Below are 15495 nucleotides of genomic sequence, written 5' to 3' on the forward strand. Positions count from 1 at the left end.
CCGCGTGGATCTCTGTTGGTCTGTTTTGCGATTTTATTGTCATTAACTGCCTATGTTTCTCTTTCCTTTCCTGGAGGACGACGACTGTGTCGACTTATTCTTTCGTCCTCCAGTAGTCCCTGTGCCCACACAGCATGGTGGTTGACTCAATAATTGAAGTTCACGAACGGGAAAAAGCGTACAGAAAATCATGTTTGCTGATGATCAAGTCCTAGAAAAATTAAAAGGCTCTAGATTTTGCTAACCTGAAAATACATTCTTTCAATCATTACCTGCAATATTCAAACAGTGGAGTTCAAGACGCTCAGATTATTTCGGAGGTGTCAACCTCCTCTCTCTGTCCCAGACACCCCCGGACAAAAAGGGACTCTGAGATGAAGAAGCACAGACATCACCACCATCTCCCACTGCTCTGGGGACAACTGCCATCTTTAAACTCAGCCAAAGTGTGTGGGTCCGCCATGCCAAGTGATGCTTAAGGAAAAACCTGGAAAAAGGCAGCTAGCTTCTAGCTAACCAAAAGAAAGAAAAGAAATGTTAGGGCAAGATAGTGAAAAGGGAGGGTACAAGAAAGAAAAGAAAAATATATCAGAGTTTTCATTCTCACCCAGTAAATCAAATAAGTGGTACAAGAAAACTGCAGACACAATTCAAAGAATTATGCATGTGTGAAGCAAAATCTAAGTATGTTTGTCATCCCAGAGATGGACGATATACAGTCCAGTCTAGGAAACCACCCCAACCCCATGCATCTGGCCCTGGAGCTTGACATTCCCAGGTCATATCCCTCCAGCTGCCCAGCCCCAAGTGTGGACTCACAGGCCTCCAGAGTTCAGTTCTGAGGACCTTGAGCCCTGCTTCCTAAAGGGTCATTTTCTTTCACTAGAAAACATACACAAGAGAAACTGACAAGGGATAATATTGAGGAGTTTCTTGAAATCAAATCCTTCGCTCTTGCCAGCCTGCCTGTGTTTGTAAAGGAATTGGGGACTTGAGCGAAGACTTGAACTGTTATGAATAATGGCGTTTGAATGTTAATTTCAATACACAAATAGTATGAGTGAAAGAAACGTACCGTCACTGCGACAGTTTCCTTGAGAAAAAGACGGCTTCAAGATTATTCAGCCTGGGGTATCTAGGAAAACTCTGTGTTATCCTGTGGAGGCAACTTGTGACTGAAGACAAGTTTCATTGTAGATGAGGTTATCGCCTTTGCTCAATGCAGGGAAGGCCTTGCTTAGAAAGCAAGTGGTAAGATGTCTGTTTTTTCAAAGTTAGAACTGAATTGATTTTGTATGGGAGATTTTCCCTCCTAACCCAACATATAAGAGTGAATATATTTTGACCAACATTCAAAAAAGCTCATGCCCTGCCCCCACTCCTGGGCTTCGAAGCATGGCTTTGTTTCCCTAGAGGCCTTGAGACCTGGGTGTTCGCCCCACCTCCAGTGTGGGCCAGCCCCTCCCCTCCCCCATTTCTCTCTGTTTCCATGTATTCCAAGTGGGTGGAGGAGGGTGTCAATGGAATGAGGTGCATGCCCCTTAAACACCAGTCTGCAAGGTAAAGTGGGTCAGGCTTCCTTCAGAATCCAGGGAGTTGGATTTACTGCCTTCTGGCAAGTGAAGATTTCAAATTCTAGAAGGAAAGGGCTCCCTTACAAACCAAACTCTAGGACATTCAGGGTCAAGACAAATGTCATTACGAGTCTCCATCAGTTTTTCTTTTCTTGCCAAATGTCTTGTTCATTTGGTCTAATTAACATGATGTTATTAATATAGTGAGAAAGACGTCTGGTGCATTATATAATAGAATGATGTCTCTGTATTTAAAGTAGAGGAAGAAATTCAATAGTAACTGCAGCATAGTACGATGGGGAGAGTCCTAGGAGAAAAGGTCAGAGAGGAAAATGAGTAGGGATCAGAGAGATTGTGTAGAGATTTGCAGGTCATTATAAGAATTTAATTTTTTCTTTCTTATTTATTTATTTTGAGTGCAGTAATGAGCCATTGCTGGATTTTAAGCAGTGAATACAATATGGAGTCCTTCTGGGGTTTTAAAAAGGACCCCTTAAACGATCTGTAGAAACCATCATGTTAAAGGAAATGGAGGAAACCGCAAAACATATTAAGAAACACCAATAATATTCCACTTCAGAGAGTATTATGGATTGGGGAATGTTAGTAAGAGTTAAAGTGTGGAGAAGTGGTCAAATTCCAGATATATTTTAAAGATAAAGCAATGAAAGTTTTCTGAGTGATTGGATAGGGGAAATAGAGCAAAAATGGAGCCAGTGAAAATCCCAAATTCTTAGTCCTAAACAGCTGGAGGAAGAGAGCTGCAGCTAAATGAGACAGGGATCAATACGGTTGGATCAGTTTCAGAGGATACATATGAATTCCAGTTCAGAATATGTTAACTATACAATGTTTATTGTGAGACTTCAAAGAGGAGATACCCAGTAGGCTAGAGGCACACAGTGGTCCTCAGATGAAGACCATGTAAAATGTAAACCATTAGATGGTGCCTCGCCAGGTGATTAGAATCAATAGAGAAGAGAAGAGGCCTAAGAACTGAACTCTGAGGGATGTTCCAGTGTTCATGCAAAGGCCAAAGCCGTCTTTGGATCAAAACGGGCAATGTCATGTTCCTCTTTAAAACAGTCACTTCTTCCCTACTCACCACATTCAGGTCAAAATTTAACCTCCCTTTTTACTGTCGAGAACCCTCCCTGACCTCCCTGATCCTGGGCATATTATCCCACTTACCTTCCCTCTCTGCGCTGAATGAAACCTCCAAGTGCAGCTCCCCACACTCCACTTCCTCTCTATTCCATTTTCACCCAAGGCCAGAATCCCCCCTCCATTCAACTGCTCTTCAACAACTTCACTTATTTTTTTAATCAAATAAAGTATAGATTAGCCACCAATTTCCCCAGCAAGTCGGGATCCTCAGGACTGGTGTTGATGCCTCTTTTCTGTGCTTCTGTGAGGGAACCCTGAGATTTTTATGTGTCATTCTACTCAGCAATTTTGTTATAACTAAATTACTGTGAGAACATTTGTCATAATGATCAGTTGAGGGGCACTTCCCTCTTTCTAGTTTGCCATTTCCCTAAGGACATCAGGTACTTCCAGTGACCACTATGAGATTGGGCTGCTCAATAGTTTCTTTGAAATAAATATTAAAGAAAAGTTTTGAGAAAAGTTAACAAACTAATGTATGTCTTAAATGGGATCTCTGTTTATCCTGCTGATCTTACCTCAAAACAAAAGAGAGTCAGGGTTGAGATGGTGCTAATAAGAAAGAAACATGCTTTTCCCCTCCTTTACCCACAATATTTTCATCAGTTTGTGCTTTAGCTGCCACAGAAGGAGACATTAAGTGACCTTTCTCAGAGGCTGAGAAATGTCTCTTGTCAAGAGTTTCTAATATTTCCCGGACAAGCATATATTCACTGGCCAGCACTTTCGCCAGGACTCTGCCTTGGGAAAGTTTCATTTAGAATCTAGTAGAAAGCCCATTGTTTCCAATACTGGGAGTAGGATAGTGATTTAAGGCAGTTAAAATGGAATGAAGAACAAAGAAGAGTCAGGTACATCATGAAGGTCATTTACCCGCTGTAAAACAGTTTGAAAGTTATCGGCGGACACCGAGTTTATCGGATATGAGTGATACAGATCTGAAGAAAAGTTCATTTGACCTCTAATAGACTCACTCGCCACAGGTTTCACTTCCACAAAGTCCACACCACGCCCACAACACAGAACTGGGCACAGCCTGACACCCTTACCCTGTGGCCCTCAATCGCTCCCCCTACTATCAGGGCACAAAGTGCGGAAGCCCTACTGAGCTCAGATGTTTCTTACTAGTTCCGAAGGTTTCAAGTTCGGTCACCTGGAGATGAAGATAATTGCGTCTTGCACCGCCAGAGAAATGAGCCTAGAACTTATCGAGAAAAAATTCCTTGGAACTCGCCCGAGATTTTTCTCCCTGGTGCTTGTGAAGGAATTGGGTCCCTGGGAGTAGTATTTGCTTGCCTGTGATTTATCTTGTTTCGATGTTGTCGATTGTAAGAATCGGAAAGCGTAAGTGGGGAAAAAAAAAAAATGCTCTTCATCCATGAACAGATCCTGGAAAAAAGGCACAGATTTCAGATGAAGCATCTCTGAAGCCCAAAGGCATTATCACAGAGAAGTTTCCTTAGTGTAGTGGTTATCACGTGGTGTAGTGGTTATCCACTCCGCCTAACACCTTAAAGATTCCTGATTCGAAACCGAACGGAAACAAACTGATCGTTCTTTTCGTGAATTGTGGATTTGCTCCAGAAACTCTTCACCTGTATGCCCTTACGTTTCAAGCAAGCCCTTAACCCTCCCGTTGTCTTTGCAACCCCAGACTTTAAATTATCAGAATAGCATAGCCGACTTGCCTCCTTATCCACCACAGCAGGTTGTCAGGTCCTCGGTTATCCATTGGGTTAGAAAATATCTTACACCCGCTGCACTAGCTAGCCATAGGAGGAGGTGCGGACCCCATCAGTTCTCAGCACAGCATTTGGAGTTAAGGGTCCTGAGACTGCAGTGTACCTGCTGTATGCAAGGAGGATCAAGAAGTCAGTTGTAACTGCAGCAGAGTGAGCAACGTGGAGAGAGTAATAGGAGCAAACAAATCGAGTGGAGGCTTGTTAGGCCTGTCAAAGTGTAAAAATAAGGAGAATTTTCTAAGAAGAGAAATGATAGTTGCATTGCAGAGTAGGTAACAAAAACAACAACCCAAGTCAGGGTATCGTTGGGAGGTGCTGTAAATTCTGAAAGAAGAGAAGTATTTTTATGCATGAGGGCTGGGGACCACAGATGAGATACTAAACCTGTTGTTGTCCAGTTGATTCAGACTCATGGTGACCCTATAGGATGAAATAGAACTACCCCATAGCATTTCCAAGGACAGGGCTGGTGGATTCTAACTACTGACCTTTTGGCTAGCAGCAGAGTTCTTAACTACTGCACCACCCAGCCTCCATCAGATACATATGAGGTGCAAAGAAACCTTACATCATGTCAGTTAATGACCACAGATTTTTGGGGGGCAAATGGCATACATAAATATCTTTTCGGTGAATATTCTTGCCTTTTAGTTTATGGAACATTCTTTTATTTTTTTAGATAATTTTTATTGTGCTTTAAGTGGCACTGGGTGGGTTTAAGTGAAAGTTTACAAATCAAGTCAGTCTCTCACCTAAAAACCCATATACACCTTGCTACATACTCCCAATTACTCTCCCCCTAATGAGACAGCCTCCTATCTCCCTCCACTCTCTTTTCGTGTCCTTTTTGCCAGCTTCTACCCTATTCCACCCTCTCATCTCCCCTCCAGGCAGGAGATGCCAACATAGTCTCAAGTGTCCACCTGATCCAAGAAGCTCACTCCTCACCAGCATCCCTCTCCAACCCGTTGTCCAGTCCAATCCAAGTCTGAAGAGTTGGCTTCGGGAATGTTTCCTGTCCTGGGCCAACAGAAGGTCTGGGGGCCATGACCACCGGGGTCCTTCCAGTCTCTGTCAGACCATTAAGTCTGGTCTTATGAGAATTTGGGGCCTGCATCCCACTGCTCTCCTGCTCCCTCAGGGGTTCTCTGTTGTGTATGGAACCTTCTTATCACTTGCTTATGCATAACCCATAACTTTGTCATACATCGGTAACAAGTGTTCTTTCTGAGACCAATAAAATTTTTGTCATAATATGACTACATAGTTGTTCACGTAAAGTGGAGCTCACATATTTTAAAAGCAGAAGAAAAAAAGGGATAAAGCACAAAGGAAAGTTTCAATTTAAACCTGTGTCAGTCACAGTCATGGCAGTAACCTCAGTTTTAAGGTGCTCTTTCGCATATGCCCCTTCTGATGATGGATCTTCACAGAGGTTTCTTGACCCCATTATAAGAGTGCTTTCTTTTCCCTGGAGCCCTGGTGGTGCAGTGGTTAAGAGTTTGGCTGCTAACTACATGATCAGCAGTTCCAATCCAACAGCTGCTCCTTGAAATCCCCATCGGGTAGTTGTACTCTGTTCATAGGGTTGCTATGGCTTGGAATTCACTAAACAGCAATGGGTTTGGGTGTTTTTTGTTTTCTTTTGCGTGGATGTACTCTATGGATGTTTACTTCTGTACTTATAATATCCTATACAGACCCCCTGCTTTACCATGCCATAACTCATATACTCTGCTTCTGTGCTCTTCTGGTTGGGGGCACATACAGAATAAGACCACATGTAGAGGAATAACTTGACATTTCCAAAACATTAACTCAAGGTTTGAAACTAGATTTCCCTACAAATTTGTTTAGGAATTTTTTTTGTACTTTGGTGAGAAAATAGGAGTTGGATTAGAAACATTAAAAAAGTAGCTTACATGATTAAGATAATTAACCCAACCAGTAAGAAAGAACACAACTAAGTTCCAATATTATTAGGTAACTAAAAAAAAAAGGAGAAAAGGAATATCAGGTATAGGAGGCACTGAATGAAGTTAAGTAACTTTTTGGTGAAATTTTCTGATATGTTGTTGCATTTCTCCCTGTAGTGTTTACCTAGTCATAATAAGAAATATTCGCAATGGCATGGGCTAATACTAAACAAAATCCTTAAAATTCAGTAACGTGCATGAGGTCTCATTCCTTGATCTTGGGAGGAGTTGTCTACTTTAGATATAGTCTGCTTCTGGCGACTGAGGCCCTTGGATATAATCTTTAAGGCCCCAGAAGGATGGTGTACCCAAAGAGATGTTTTTGGCTTTCTTAAATTGAGATAAAGAGATCCAAGGTTTAATTTTTGGAGTTTGGTTATACATGGAATGGTGGGGAGAACTAACTATGGCCCTTTTCATAAGTACAATATGGTAAAATATATTGAGATATTATGGTCAAGCATTTTCAGGGAATTAGCAAAGTAAAATTTACTTGCAAATGACAAACTTAAAAATGGCTATGGATGACTTTAATAATAATTCCAAAAAGTGATGGACATGATGGAAATTAAGCATATAACTAATATAGAATTAAACAATGTCAATTCAAAAAAATCTTTAGGTGAAAATATTGTTAAACGTAATGAATTACCTGAATTTCAAAGAGCTTTAGGTATATAATCATCTTGGAACATAATATTAGATAGTTAGTCTATACCAAGATTACTAAGTTTTTTAACATCTGAATAGTCACAGAAAATTTCCTGGATAAACAATGTGAATTTCTCAGTTAAAACCCTTTCATGACATGTGGGATAGAACCTGTCCATAAATATTTTCAGGATCTCAGGTTACTTGGGAGGGTAATTTTCCCACTGAAAGTATTTGCTGCCGTCCAGTGGGGGCTTGATTAATGTTGAAAATAGGAAAGAAAAGTTCTTTGGCAAACATTCACTACAGTAGGAGGCTTAGGTAAGAGGCAGTTCTACCACAAAGTGTGATTGGGTCATACTTCCTGGCTTTTGTACACCTTCATAAGTCTTCCAAGAACATTTATGGCCTTTTTTGGTCAGCTTTAGAGCATCTTAGAAGCTTTAGACTTTGTGTGTGTGTCATATTTGAAAAACCAATGCAACCAAAAGGACTTTTCTCATTTTTGAAAAGTGTTACTTTTGGGGGACATGTGTTACTCACAAATGATGTATCAAAATTTGTAATTCAAAACCTAAATTCAGAAGGACTTCTTGATTCAACATGCCTTCCACTATTGAAAACACAAGGCATCAAAATTTTTTCCAAAGGATAAAGTAATAGGGTCTTGATGATATTAGATTTAAAAGAAGCAATAACTGTAACTAAGTCAGAAATTGAAATTATAAAATTATGACACAAATTTTAACTCAGGTCAAATGTGGTAATGTTCTCAGTATGACAATATATTTCATGTAATTCATAACATATTTCATAAAATTCTTAAGCATTTTTCTCTATGAAATGGAAACATCTTTTCTGGCTTTCTATGAGATTTGAAAATAGTCAGGATATTCAAATTACCATATTCAGCAATTTACTGTGTTACAACTCTTGCTTTTAAGGCAGATTGCACAAGAAGAAAATTAAATCTACAGCCCAGTAAACAAGGAAAATTTTGTTTTTTTAACAATGAGAAACCCGTTTCTTTGTTTTCTATTTTATTTGATATTCAATTTTTTTTTTTAATTCTCATGGGGAGGCGGGGCCAAGATGGCTGACTAAGTAGACGCTACCTCGGATCCCTCTTGCAACAAAGACTCAGAAAAATAAGTGAATCGATCACATACATGACAATCTACGAACCCTGACCCTCAAACACAGACCTAAAGAGTTGACCTGAGTGACGGAGACTGAGAACTAACAACCAAGGGGAAGCCTGGTGCACACAACTATCACCACTGCTTCTCTAGGTGGACCCAAAATCAGATTCTACCTAAGAATAGTGAATGGACTCAGGCTTATACATCTGGTAACAGCCCAAACCAGCTGGTAATAGGACATAAGTGAGGCAAGGGCTACAACAATCAAGACGGCTCAATCTAGTAGCCCATCTACGTATATTGAAAGAAAACAAAACAAGATAAGACTCAGTGAGCAAATATAGAATAAATCACTACAATATCTTAGTGATGGCTCGGAGACAGCAGTCGATATCAACCCACATAAAGAAGCAGACCGTGACTGCTTCTACAACTCCCCAAACTAAAGAATCAAAATCTTTCCCAAATGAAGATACAATCCTGGAATTGCCGGATACAGAATATAAAAAACTAATTTACAGAATGCTTCAAGACATCAGAGATGACCTCAGAAATGAAAGAAGGCAATCTACAGAAAAAACCAAGGAACATACTGATAAAGCAGTTGAAGAACTCAAAAAGATTATTCAAGAACATAGTGGAAAAATTAATCAGTTGCAAAAATCCATAGAGAGACAGCTTTCAGAAATCCAAAAGATTAAGAATAAAATTACACAATTAAACAATGCAATAGGAAGTCAGAGAAGCAGACTCGAGCAATTAGAATGCAGACTGGGACATCTGGAGGACCAGGGAATTAACATCAATATAGCTGAAAAAAAAATCAGATAAAAGAATTGAAAAAAAAAGAAGAAACCCTAAGAATCATGTGGGACTCTATCAAGAAGAATAACTTCTGTGTGATTGGAGTCCCAGAACAGGGAGGGACAGCAGAAAACACAGAGAGAATAGTTGAAGATCTATTGGCAGAAACCTTCCCTGACATCATGAAAGATGAAAGGATATCTATCCAAGATGCTCATCGAACCCCATTTAAGACTGATCCAAAAAGAAAATCACCGAGACATATTATCATCAAACTTGCCAAAACCAAAGATAAAGAGGAAATTTTAAAAGCAGCCAGGGAGAAAAGAAAGGTCTCCTACAATGGAGAATCAATAAGAATAATTTCAGACTACTCAGCAGAAACCATGCAGGCAAGAAGGCAATGGGATGACATATACAGAGCACTGAAGGAGAAAAACTGCCAGCCAAGGATCATATATACAGCAAAACTCTCTCTGAAATATGAAGGCAAAATTAAGACATTTACAGAAAAACACAAGCTTAGAGAATTTGCAAAAACCAAACCAAAGCTACAAGAAATACTAAAGGAAATTGTTTGGTCAGAAAAACAATAATATCAGATACCAACACAACACATGGTCACAGAACAGAGCATCCTGGTATCAACTCATATAGGGAAATCACAAAAACAAATTAAGATTAATTAAAAAAAAAAATGCTCAAAACAGGGAATCATTGAAGTCAATATGTAAAAGATCACAATAATTTTAAAAAAGGGACTAAACACAGGTGGCACAGAACTGCCATATGAAGAGGGATAGAAGGCAATATAGGACAATACAAGTTAGGTTTTTACTTAGAAAAATAGGGGTAGATATTAAGGTAACCACAAAGAGGTATAACAACTCCATAACTCAAAATAAAAAGCAAGAGAAACGTAATGATTCAGCAAACATAAAGTCAAATACTATGAAAATGAGGAACACACAATTTGCAAAGAAAAACGTCTCAGCACAAAAAAGTAACTGAAAAATGAAATTGTCAACAACACACATAAAAAGGCATCAAAATGACAGCACTAAACACATACTTATCTATAATCACGCTGAATGTAAATGGACTAAACGCACCAATAAACAGACAGAGAGTCTCAGACTGGATAAAGAAACACGATCCGTCTATATGCTGCCTACAAGAGACGCACCTTAGACATAGAGACACAAACAAACTAAAACTCAAAGGATGGAAAAAAATATATCAAGCAAACAATAAGCAAAAAAGAAGAGGAGTAGCAATATTAATTTCTGACAAAATAGACTTTAAAGTTAAATCCACCACAAAGGATAAAGAAGGACACTACATAATGATAAAAGGGACAATTGACCAGGAAGATATAACCATATTAAATATTTATGCACCCAATGACAGGGCTGCAAGATACATAAAACAAATTCTAACAGAACTGAAAAGTGAGATAGACACCTCCACAATTACAGTAGGAGACTTCAACACACCACTTTCGGAGAAGGACAGGACATCCTGTAAGAAGCTCAACAGGGACATGGAAGACCTGATTACTACAATCAACCAACTTGACCTAATTGACTTATGCAGAATTCTCCACCCAACTGCTGCAAAGTATACTTTTTTTTCTAGCGCACGTGGAACATTCTCTAGAATAGACAACATATTAGGTGATAAAACAAACCTTTGCAGAATCCAAAACATCGAAATATTACAAAGCATCTTCTCAGACCACAAGGCCATAAAAGTGGAAATCAATAACAGAAAAATTAGGGAAAAGAAATCAAACACTTGGAAACTGAACAATACCCTCCTGAAAAAAGACGGGGTTATAGAAGACATTAAGGAGGGAATAAAGAAATTCACAGAATGCAACGAGAATGAAAATACTTCCTATCAAAACCTCTGGGACACAGCAAAAGCAGTGCTCAGAGGCCAATTTATACTGATAAATGCACACATACAAAAAGAAGAAAGAGCCAAAATCAGAGAACTGCCACTACAACTTGAACAAATAGAAAGTGAGCAACAAAAGAATCCATCAGGCACCAGAAGAAAACAAATAATAAAAATTAGAACTGAACTAAATGAATTAGAGAACAGAAAAACAATTGAAAGAATTAACAAAGCCAAAAGCTGGTTCTTTGAAAAAATTAACAAAATTGATAAACCATGGCTAGACTGACTAAAGAAATACAGGAAAGGAAACAAATAACCCGAATAAGAAATGAGAAGGGCCACATCACAACAGACCCAACTGAAATGAAAAGAATCATATCAGATTATTACAAAAAATTGTACTCTAACAAATTTGCAAACCTAGAAGAAATGGATGAATTCCTGGAAAAACACTACCTACCTAAACTAACACATTCAGAAGTAGAACAACTAAATAGACCCATAACAAAAAAAGAGATTGAAACGGTAATCCAAAAACTCCCAACAAAAAAAAAAGCCCTGGCCTGGAAGGCTTTACTGCAGAGTTCTACCAAACTTTCAGAGAAGAGTTAACACCACTACTAATAAATGCATTTCAAAGCATAGAAAATGACGGAATACTGCCTAACTTATTCTATGAAGCCACCATCTCCCTGATACCAAAACCAGGTAAAGACATTACAAAAAAAGAAAATTATAGACCTATATCGCTCATGAACATAGATGCAAAAATCCTCAACAAAATTCTAGCCAATAGAATTCAACAACATATCAAAAAAATAATTCACCGCAATCAAGTGGGATTTATACCAGGTATGCAAGGCTGGTTTAATATCAGAAAAACCATTAATGTAATCCATCACATAAATAAAACAAAAGACAAAAACCACATGATCTTATCAATTGATGCAGAAAAGGCATTTGACAAAGTCCAACACCCATTCATGATACAAACTCTCATCAAAATAGGAATTGAAGGAAAATTCCTCAACATAATAAAGGGCATCTATGCAAAGCCAACAGCCAACATCACTCTAAATGGAGAGAACCTGAAAGCATTTCCCTTGAGAACGGGAACCAGAGAAGGATGCCCTTTATCACCGCTCTTATTCAACATCGTGCTAGAAGTCCTAGCCAGGGCAATTAGGCTAGACAAAGAAATAAAAGCCATCCGGATTGGCAAGGAGGAAGTAAAATTATCTCTATTTGCAGATGACATGATCTTATACACAGAAAACCCTAAGGAATCCTCCAGAAAACTACTGAAACTAATAGAAGAGTTTGGCAGAGTCTCAGGTTATAACATAAACATACAAAAATCACTTGGATTCCTCTACAACAACAAAAAGAACAACGAAGAGGAAATCACCAAATCAATACCATTCACAGTAGCCCCCAAGAAGATAAAATACTTAGGAATAAATCGTACCAAGGATGTAAAATACCTATACAAAGAAAACTACAAAGCTCTACTACAAGAAGTTCAAAAGGACATACTTAAGTGGAAAAACATACCTTGCTCATGGATAGGAAGACTTAACATAGTAAAAATGTCTATTCTACCAAAAGACATCTATACATATAACGCACTTCCGATCCAAATTCCAATGTCATTTTTTAAGGTGATAGAGAAACAAATCACCAATTTCATATGGAAGGGAAAGAAGCCTCGGATAAGCAAAGCATTACTGAAAAAGAAGAAAGTGGGAGGCCTCACTGTACCTGATTTCAGAACCTATTATACAGCCACAGTACTCAAAACAGCCTGGTACTGGTACAACAACAGGCACATAGACCAATGGAACAGAATTCAGAACCCAGATATAAATCCATCCACGTATGAACAGCTGATATTTGACAAAGGACCAGTGTCAGTTAATTGGGGAAAAGACAGTCTTTTTAACAAATGGTGCTGGCATAACTGGATATCCATTTGCAAAAAGATGAAACAGGACCCATACCTCACACCATGCACAAAAACTAACTCCAAGTGGATCAAAGACCTAAACATAAAGACTAAAACGATAAAGATCATGGAAGAAAAAATTGGGACAACCCTAGGAGCCCTAATACAAGGCATAAACAGAATACAAAACATTACCAAAAATGATGAAGAGAAACCCGATAACTGGGAGCTCCTAAAAATCAAACACCTATGCTCATCTAAAGACTTCACCAAAAGAGTAAAAAGACCACCTACACACTGGGAAAGAATTTTCAGCTATGACATCTCCGACCAGCGCCTGATCTCTAAAATCTGCATGATTCTGTCAAAACTCAACCACAAAAAGACAAACAACCCAATCAAGAAGTGGGCAAAGGATATGAACACACACTTCCCTAAAGAAGATATTCAGGCAGCTAACAGATACATGAGAAAATGCTCTCGATCATTAGGCATTAGAGAAATGCAAATTAAAACTACGATGAGATTCCATCTCACTCCAACAAGGCTGGCATTAATCCAAAAAACACAAAAAAATAAATGTTGGAGAGACTGCAGAGAGATTGGAACTCTTATACACTGCTGGTGGGAATGTAAAATGGTACAACCACTTTGGAAATCTATCTGACGTTATCTTAAACAGTTAGAAATAGAACTACCATACAACCCAGAAATCCCACTCCTCGGAATATACCCTAGAGAAACAAGAGCCTTCACACAAACAGATACATGCACACCCATGTTTATTGCAGCTCTGTTTACAATAGGAAAAAGCTGGAAGCAACCAAGGTGTCCGTCAACGGATGAATGGGTAAATAAATTGTGGTAGATTCACACAATGGAATACTACGCATCGATAAAGAACAGTGACGAATCTCTGAAACATTTCATAAAATGGAGGAACCTAGAAGGCATTATGCTGAGTGCAATCAGTCAGAGGCAAAAGGACAAATATTGTATAAGACCACTATTATAAGATCTTGAGAAATAGTATAAACTGAGAAGAACACATACTTTTGTGGTTACGAGGCGGGGAGGGAGGGAGGTTTTTTTTATTGATTAATTAGTAGATAAGAACTGCTTTAGGTGAAGGGAAGGACAACACGCAATACATGGAAGGTCAGCTCAATTGGACTGGACCAAAAGCAAAGAAGTTTCCGGGATAAAATAAATGCTTCAAAGGTCGGTGGAGCAAGGGCGGGGGTTTGGGGACCATGGTTTAAGGGGACTTCTAAGTCAATTGGCAAAATAATTCTATTATGAAAACATTCTGCATCCCACTTTGAAATGTGGCGTCTGGGGTCTAAAATGCTAACAAGCGGCCATCTAAGATGCATCAGTTGGTCTCAACCCACCTGGAGCAAAGGAGAATGAAGAACACTAAGGTCACACGACAACTAAGAGCCCAAGAGACAGAAAGGGCCACACGAACCAGTGACCTACATCATCCTGAGACCAGAAGAACTAGTTGGTGCCCGGCCACAATCGATGACTGCCCTGACAGGGAGCACAACAGAGAACCCCTGAGGGAGCAGGAGATCAGTGGGATGCAGACCCCACATTCTCATAAAAAGACCATACTTAATGGTCTGACTGAGACTAGAGGAATCCCGGCGGCCATGGTCCCCAGACCTTCTGTTGACACAGGACAGGAACCATCCCCGAAGACAACTCATCAGACATGAAAGGGACTGGACAGTGGGTAAGAGAGAGATGCTGATGAAGAGTGAGCTAATTATATCAGGTGGACACTTGAGACTGTGTTGGCATCTCCTGTCTGGAGAGGGGATGGGAGGATAGAGAGAGAGGGAAGCTGGCAAAATTGTCACGAAAGGAGAGACTGGAAGGGCTGACTCATTAGGGGGAGAGGAAGTGGGAGTACAGAGTAAGATGTCTGTAAACTTATATGTGACAGACTGACTTGATTTGTAAACATTCGCTTGAAGCTCAATAAAAGTTAAAAAAAATGAAAATACGCATAATATTTCACTGTCCTTATTTAATAAGTAGAAACACCATGTTCAAGAGTTGGAAAGCGCATTATAAGGGATGAATAAACACTCAGGTAGAGGAGATAATCAGGTAGAGAAAGTGCTTGATGGTGTCAAGGAGTCACAGTGAGCTGGACCCTGAGAAAGGCACAAGGAAAATGAGATGCTGAGATGCACAGCGGCCATCAGAGGCACACCCCATCTCCAAGACCATCCCCACTCTTACCCTGGTTTTCTTCACTCAAATTTCTATCTTAAGGCTTTGTAACACTTGTTCCAGAAGACTGTCCCGCCTCCCTCCCTTAGAGGGGGAACAAAGAGGGTATAGGTGTCACTACTGAGGATTAGGGAAATAAAGTCCACAGTTGATCTAGATTTGATGTCACAGAGGTTATTTTCAACGTGCAGCTGGGTGTACAGTGAGGATAGCAAGATTTTTTTTTAAATCAAAGAACTTTTTCCATTGGCCCGTACGGGGATTGAACCCGCGACCTTGGCGTTATTAGCACCACGCTCTAACCAAATGAGCTAACCGGCCACCTCAGGGGTAAAATTTTTT

At 39.5% G+C, this 15495-nt stretch overlaps 1 non-coding gene across 1 annotated transcript; it reads right to left on the bottom strand.

The window, feature by feature from the left end:
- Positions 1–15400: 15400 nt before the first annotated feature.
- On the bottom strand, positions 15401–15474 carry TRNAI-AAU (transfer RNA isoleucine (anticodon AAU)). The gene has a single exon. It is a non-coding gene; the product is annotated as a tRNA-Ile (tRNA).
- Positions 15475–15495: the final 21 nt, after the last annotated feature.

Source organism: Loxodonta africana, chromosome 1 (assembly GCF_030014295.1).
Source record: "Loxodonta africana isolate mLoxAfr1 chromosome 1, mLoxAfr1.hap2, whole genome shotgun sequence".
Lineage (NCBI taxonomy): Eukaryota > Metazoa > Chordata > Mammalia > Proboscidea > Elephantidae > Loxodonta > Loxodonta africana.